This window comes from Pezoporus flaviventris, unplaced genomic scaffold (genome assembly GCF_033815535.1).
Source record: "Pezoporus flaviventris isolate CSIRO_AGI_PZ_B2104156 unplaced genomic scaffold, CSIRO_AGI_Pfla_v1 ptg000033l, whole genome shotgun sequence".
Classification (NCBI taxonomy): domain Eukaryota; kingdom Metazoa; phylum Chordata; class Aves; order Psittaciformes; family Psittacidae; genus Pezoporus; species Pezoporus flaviventris.
Genome location: NW_026892581.1, coordinates 2917440 through 2924691, shown reverse-complemented (window position 1 = coordinate 2924691; position 7252 = coordinate 2917440).

Genomic DNA, 7252 nt, shown 5'->3' with positions numbered 1-7252 from the left:
AATGGGATTGGGGCGACAGGCCAGCCACAGAAGGTACCATACATGCAACCGCGCCGGTATAAAATGGGTAAAATGATAGGAACGCATGCATTTTTATATATACCAAATGCCCCAAAATCATTCTTAGGAAGGGATCTATTAGAAAAATTGGAAGCAGAGATCAAGTTTAAAAATGGTGGAATACAAAGTAGAGACGATCACTTCATCGAAATGTTTAGTTCTAATCCAGCCACAGGTAACAAAACAGGTCCCCTTGGACGTCCTGGATCACGTCTACCCAGGAGTGCGGGCTGACGGAATACCGGGTAAGGCAAAGCATGCCAAACCGATCCAAGTCAGGCTGAAGCCCCAGGCACAACTGGTAAGAATCAAACAATACCCCCTCAAACTAGGGGACCGGAAAGGAATTAAACCTGTAATAGATTCCTTTCTCAAATTTGGCCTTTTAGTAGAATGGGAACCTGAATGTAACACCCCCGTTTTGCCAATCCACAAACCGGATGGGAAAAGTTAGGGATTAGTACAAGACCTAAGAGCTACCAATAAAATAACAGAAGACCTTTATCCTGCAGTGGCCTACCCTTACACTTTGTTAACAAAACTAAGAGAGAATCTTTTTTGGTTTACTGTTTTAGACTTAAAAGATACCTTCTTCTGCCTGCCCTTGGAGCCAGAGAGCCAAAAATTGTTTGCTTTTGAATGGGAAAATGCAGAGTCAGGTCGGAAACCCCAACTCACCTGCACTGTGTTACCCCAAGGCTTCAAAAATAGCCCAACCTTATTTGGAAACGAAAGGGCAAAAGACCTTGAGGGCTGGACGGCACCCACTGCAGACGGACTTTTGCTCCAATACGTGGACGACCTGTGATAGCCACCGAAACCTCAAACAGCTGTGAGGAATGGACAGTATGCCTGTTAAATTTTCTGGGACTTAAAGGATATAAGGTATCTCAGCAGAAGGCACGAATAATGGAGCAAGAAGTCACCTACCTGGGCTATGAGGTCTCAGGGGGCAGCAGAGATTAGGACAAGAACGCAAAGAAACGATCTGCCAAACCCCTCAGCCCAAGACACCTAAGGAACTTGGGACATTTCTCGGCATGACACGTTTAGTGTCGACTCTGGATCTAGAATTATGGTAGAGTAGGAAAACCCCTATACCAATTGCGGCAAGCACAAACAAGGGAATTACAGTGGACTGGGGAAGCAAAACAGGCATTTAACGAATTAAAGAAGGAATTACTGGGGGCCCCAGCCCTCGGACTGCCACATGTCACCAAACCCTTTTTGGGTTATTTTCACATGAGAGACAAGGCGTAGCCCTCGCAGTCCTAGCTCAAAATGCAGGACCCCAGAAAAGGGTTCTACCTTACTTCCCAAAGCAACTAGATGAAGTAAGCAAAGGATGGCCTGGATGCTTACGGGCCGTAGCAGCCGTAGTCCTAAATATCCAGGAAGCTCAAAGATGTACCATGGGACAAAACATGACCGCCCTGGTATCACATCCCATATCTGTGCTACTGGAACAAAGGGGGGCACTGGCTGTCTCCCTCTCGGTTCCTTAAGTACCAAGCGATATTGCTAGAACCAGATGACGTAGATACAGGCACTACTAATATTGTCAACCCAGCCTCTTTTCTCAGACAATCTCTCATTTGACATTAGGATACTTTTTCAGCTTCTTACAGAGCTGTCCATATCTTTGTTGAGAAGGATTTGTCTGCTGCTGTGTTTGGGAAAAGTTCTGCAGAAGAGGGCTTTGAATGTTCATAACATGAACACGTGGTTTTTATTAAGTGAAGAGGATAGTGAGAATAGTATGAGGAAGAGATTACTCAACAGTAATAAAAAAGCCCCCTGAAATTGACACTTGTAACTAGCTGGTTTTTAACTATTCTTTTTCACAAATCTGATTACAGATTTAGGTGAAAGTCCAGCAGATCCCTGAAGTATGTGTTTAACTTCAGCCACACACTATACTTTAAATACATCCTTACCTATTTTAACTCCGGATTTAAAAAAAAAAAAAGCTAATGAATTTCCAGTGCACGTAACCTTTAAAAAGTAAACCTTTGTGATCTTGCTTTTATATTTAAATTTTGATCAAGTTCTTCACAAACCCCATGCAATTTCAAACAAGTAACAACCTCCAGGTAACGTTTGAAGTTCTCTTAAATGTTTTGCCAAGGTGATACTTCAGCTTTTAACTCTGCATGCTATTTAATCTTTCAGTAATTATTACAATATATTTGCTGTAACAATGAAAGACTTTAGAATACATTCATGTGTTAAATAGGCAATCACTAGTCAGGATCTACTTAAAGCGAGTATTTTTACAAGGTAATAATCTCACCGGTTCCATTTGAAGAAAAGGAAACATTTCTGTAATGTGAGGGTGACTGAGGACTGCTGCAGGTTGCCCAGAGGCGTTGTGGAAACCATCCTTGGATCCTCTACAGCTGGCTGGGTATGGTTCAGTGAAATCAGATAAAATTAATAAAAACAAAGTCTATGATTGGAGAAGACTTCCTTCAGAGCTCCCGTCCGACCTCAGCCACTGTGTGATTCTGGGATTCCACCAGACTCCATGGCAGTGCAATAGCTCTTTTTTGCCCACTTTCTTATTTAGATACCTAAAAAAAAACAACAAACCAAGCAGACGGACTTTATACAGATATCAAAATAAAATCTATGAATCAGAGCCAAAAAGACATGTATTGCCTTTTTGAGTATAAGGTGACCTGAGGTGACAACTTCACCTACAGATTTCCAGATTTAAAGCAGGGGGGATTTCACCTTACTAATCTGCTAAAAAAAAGTCATCATTTTATATTAAAAAAAAAACAACAACCAAAATTGTAGACTCAAAGAACGATTTGTGTTTGAAGGGGCTTTTAAAGATCATCTAGTCCAACCTTCTTACCATGAGCTTACCATTTCACTAGGTCAGGTTGTGCAAAGCTCATCCAACCTGACCTTGAACACTTCCAAAGATGGGGCATCAACAGCTTTTTGGGAAAGCTTTCTCAGTTTCTTACCACCCTTGTAAAAAGGTGTGGGTGTGTGTGTGGGTGTGTGTGTAAAACCTTGTAAAAAAAAATAAAAACACCTTGTGAAAAAACCTTGTAACACCTTGTGAAAAGGTGTGTGTAGGTCCTTGTAAAAACCATCTTCATTATATGCAATCTAAACCTACCCTCTTTCAGATAAAAACAAATTGCCCCTTGTCCTGTCACTTCAGGCTCATCAAAAAGTCTCTGTCTTTTGTATAAGCCCCCTTTAAGTACTGAAAAAGGGCAATAAAGTGTTCCCAGAGCCTTCTCTTCTCCAGGCTGAGCAAGCCCAACTCTCGCAGCCTTTTCTCGTAACAGAGGTGCTCCATCCCTGTGATTACTTTTGTGGCCCTCTGCTCTGGACCTGTACTGAGGACTCCAGAGCTGAACACAGTACTCTGGATGGGATCTTGCATGAGCAGAGTAGAGGAAGAATCACCCCTACCTGCTGGCCACACTTCTTTTTATGAAGCCCGGATAAGACATGGCATTAAAAAAGGAAATGGAATTAACTTTAAACACAACTGACAATAAAACATAAATGTTATCAAAATTAAGAAAATATTTGTTCGTTATTATTTAAAACAAAAGAGCTCAATTGTTTGTACAAGTCTCAGAATAGAAGGATCTCTTACACTTTAGAAGGGAAAATATAGGAGTAGTAACCAAATTCAACAATAAAAATTGTGATTCATCTGTGACATATGGAAATTAAGCTACGTGAAACTAAATTCAAAACCTTGGATTGTAAGGTAATTAGAGCCTTACTCAAAAAAATGCAGGATACAAACAAAAAGGCATCTTCTATTTGGGCGTTTTGAAAAATAACCCTTTAAGTGAAAACAGTCTACTGATTAAAAAAATAACACCCTTCAAAAATAACACTCATAAGCTTTTTTTTCTCTTTCCTTTTGTATTCCTGAAAGTACTTTTGTGTTAAAACATTACCTATGTCCTGAAGGTTACATGAAGCATTCAAGCATCAAACCTGCTTAACAGCAGGTCTTGAACTTCAGTGTGTACTATCTGCTATTTCTACACTAACAGAGAATTTAAAACCCAGGTCAGAATAAATGTTTGACTCAGACTTTGTAGAGATACGTATTAAACCCAAGAAAGATGATAAAACATCAGGCTTGCTTATTTTCCCGAAAGCCCACAGTGCTCTATTTCATCTTCATACTTGGTTCTAGGAAAGACAGGCATGAATGCATCCTTTCTTAAAAATACCCCTGTGCCTGCAGAAGAGCTCTTTTAGCTTTTCTCAATTACTGTCTAGTCCAGGATCAAAGTTCTGCATACTTTTCTACTGCCATAATTCAGTGAATGTCCTGACGGCTCGCAGTTAAAAAGGTAGTTAAGACAAGTGAAAGAAAAGCATCATTACTGTTTTCCCAAATCTGTGAAGATACAAACTACCTCACCTAAAGGTCATAAAAATGTCACTGCTGCAGCTAATAGCATATATGTGTAAATGCAACATTAGAAGGCTTTAGAGTATCACGCGATAATCATTCACACATGGGTTTTGGCAAAGTAGAAAAACAGAGCGCTGAAGCAAACCTAGCTCTTGAATGAAGCAGATTATCCCTCAATTTTCCGAAAAGATTATACTGCAAGGTTTCTTGCAGAAGAGAAGAGCCCCAAACAACCGTTTACAGAGCATTTTGGATAAAGATGAGGTTGATGTAAATCAAGACTCATCATTTTGAAAATAACGCACACGATTCTTTCCAATTGCGATCACATCAGAACCGATTTATCTATATGATAAGAGAGAGCTGAGGCGGACATGAACCGTGCTCTTCAGAACTGCTCGTCCTCAATAAGGATTATTTAGCCCTCTAAGCACTGCCGGCTGCTCACCACACAGTGAAAGTTGCGCTCATGCAAAAGTAGCTCTGATGATGCCTCACGTACACATTCACGCGGATTCCTTTTCATTTTGCTGCTGATTGACCTTGCACCATTTCTCTTAAGGAGATCAAAGGCCAGAAATGACTTTTTTATCAAATTTCCAGCTACTCATTCTGTTCAATGACCAAGGTGATGAATATTTTCCTTGAGAAATCAATAGACTAGGAAAACTAGAAACAGGCTTCAATTTAGCTTCTGTGGTGAGGTGGTTTTTTCCCCCAGAATTTTCAGAGGGACATTCTAGAAGTTTTTTTAATATCCATTTTAACCTGCCAGAGAGGAGACTGAGATGAGCTCTTAGCCACAAGTTCTTCCCTGTGAGGGTGCTGAGGCACTGGCACAGGGTGCCCAGAGAAGCTGTGGCTGCCCCATCCCTGGCAGTGCCCAAGGCCAGGTTGGATGGGGCTTGGAGTAAGCCCCTCTAGTGGAAGGTGTCCCTGCCCGTGGCAGGGGGCTGGAACTGGATGAGCTTTACAGTCCCTTGCAAGCCAAAGCAGGCTGGGATTCTATGACTTTAGGATAATGAATTCTGTCCCTGGAACATCACAACTTCTCTGGAGAGCTGCCCTTTGTGTCAAAAAAAAATAGGGTAGGAAGGTGACCATCCCTCCAGCATTGCTCTCCTTCTCCAAGTGGCCACTTCTACAGACCATAAGAAAGGCACAGTTTCATTCACTGCCCTAAACCAAACCAATACAGATGCGGTCAGAAAGTGAACCAGTGTGAAACACCCCTGTGACTGCCACGGCACAACGCAGAGCCAGCCCAGACCCTGCACCACAGAACAGCCAGGGCAGTCTCACCAGCCCATCTCAGGCCCCTCTGTGGCAAAGCAACACCTGAGCTGCCTGGGGGGACTTGGTGCACCCTTCCATAGGGGCAGCAGCCCCTCCAACCTAAGAAGGTAGTAGTGCAACAACTGTCATGTATCCAGGCAGTTCCAGCAAGGCAACTGCATTTCCAGCTACTGAAAGACCAGCCCCCATCCCCATTCCCACCTTTTGGCACTTGAGAGGTCACTTTGGTAAACCAGATGACACCCAACAGCCACTTTGTGGCACATCAGCTGACTATCAAAGGAGAACATTTGTGCGTAGTTCATTCACGTATTTCAGAAGCCTTTCAGGGTTTTGGGAAGTCAAAGTACATTTATCTCTGCTTTATGCAACTCCACTGGGCAGTCAGAAACCATTCATTATCTCTGCCTGTCAGAAAGATATTGCAAACCCACACATCACTGAGGTTGTGCAATCTTAGGACCTGTGCTGTGCAGCGATGAAGTTGATCTTCAGTATTTAAGGCAAGCAAATACTCTTGCAGAGATCCAAGCTCCTGCAACAAAGTCTTCAGTGAACACCAACACTTCTAGTAAAGATATCATCCTACTCATTATCATTAAAATGCTGATCATTACAGTAGTCCCCATGAACCAAAGGTATCTGACCTACACAGTAGACTCTCCCTGACTAGAACACACTTTGTGAACACAGAAATCAGTTCCTTACAGACTGTTCCTACGTAGTGTGCAAAACCAGCTCAAGGAAAAGCACATTTAAATACCTTTAAATTAATTATTAAAGCAGCATTCCTCTCAGAATAAAGAGTGGCTTTAGGGCTCGCTGCCTGAAGTGCATAAGGAGAAGTCAGGACTATTATATAAGGCTCCACAATGGATATGGCAACAGCATGGCCCCTCTAGTAGAATTTGCTGCCAGACTCCACAAGAGAAAGTTTGTAATGTTTCTGAAGCATTTAATGGTTCTAAAGCTCTGATGAACTTTGCCAAGGTAAAGGAAAACTGCTTTTAATTTAACACTGAACTATGTATCATTCTGGGCACTGGGGAGAGCAGGGGTGCAAGTACAGGAACTGCTTACACTAACTCTGTTTTCTGTAACAAGGAAGAGTTCTGCAAGTGCACGATGAAGAGGAAGAAGAATCGCAGGCTTGGCCATGTCATGACACAAGTTGTTTTCCGTATGGGTAAAAAGCTGCCAAAGTGGCTTCAACAAGGTAAGGTCACACTCCCTGAAAAAAGCTAATTCTAATGAAATAGTGAGTGACCGTGACCTTATGCCTCTTTCTGGGAGGGAAAAAAACCCAACACGGAACCCCAAACAAATGCAAGAGAACAAAACCATACAGTTTTAACAGATGCGTCAATGAAGGAAGAGGCACAAGAATTACTCTAAAATTTAAATTCAGTCCAGTGTTTCAGCACAATTAATTTCATTCTGAATCGGTGAAGTGGAGAAAACCTCACATCTATGAATATGTCCAAA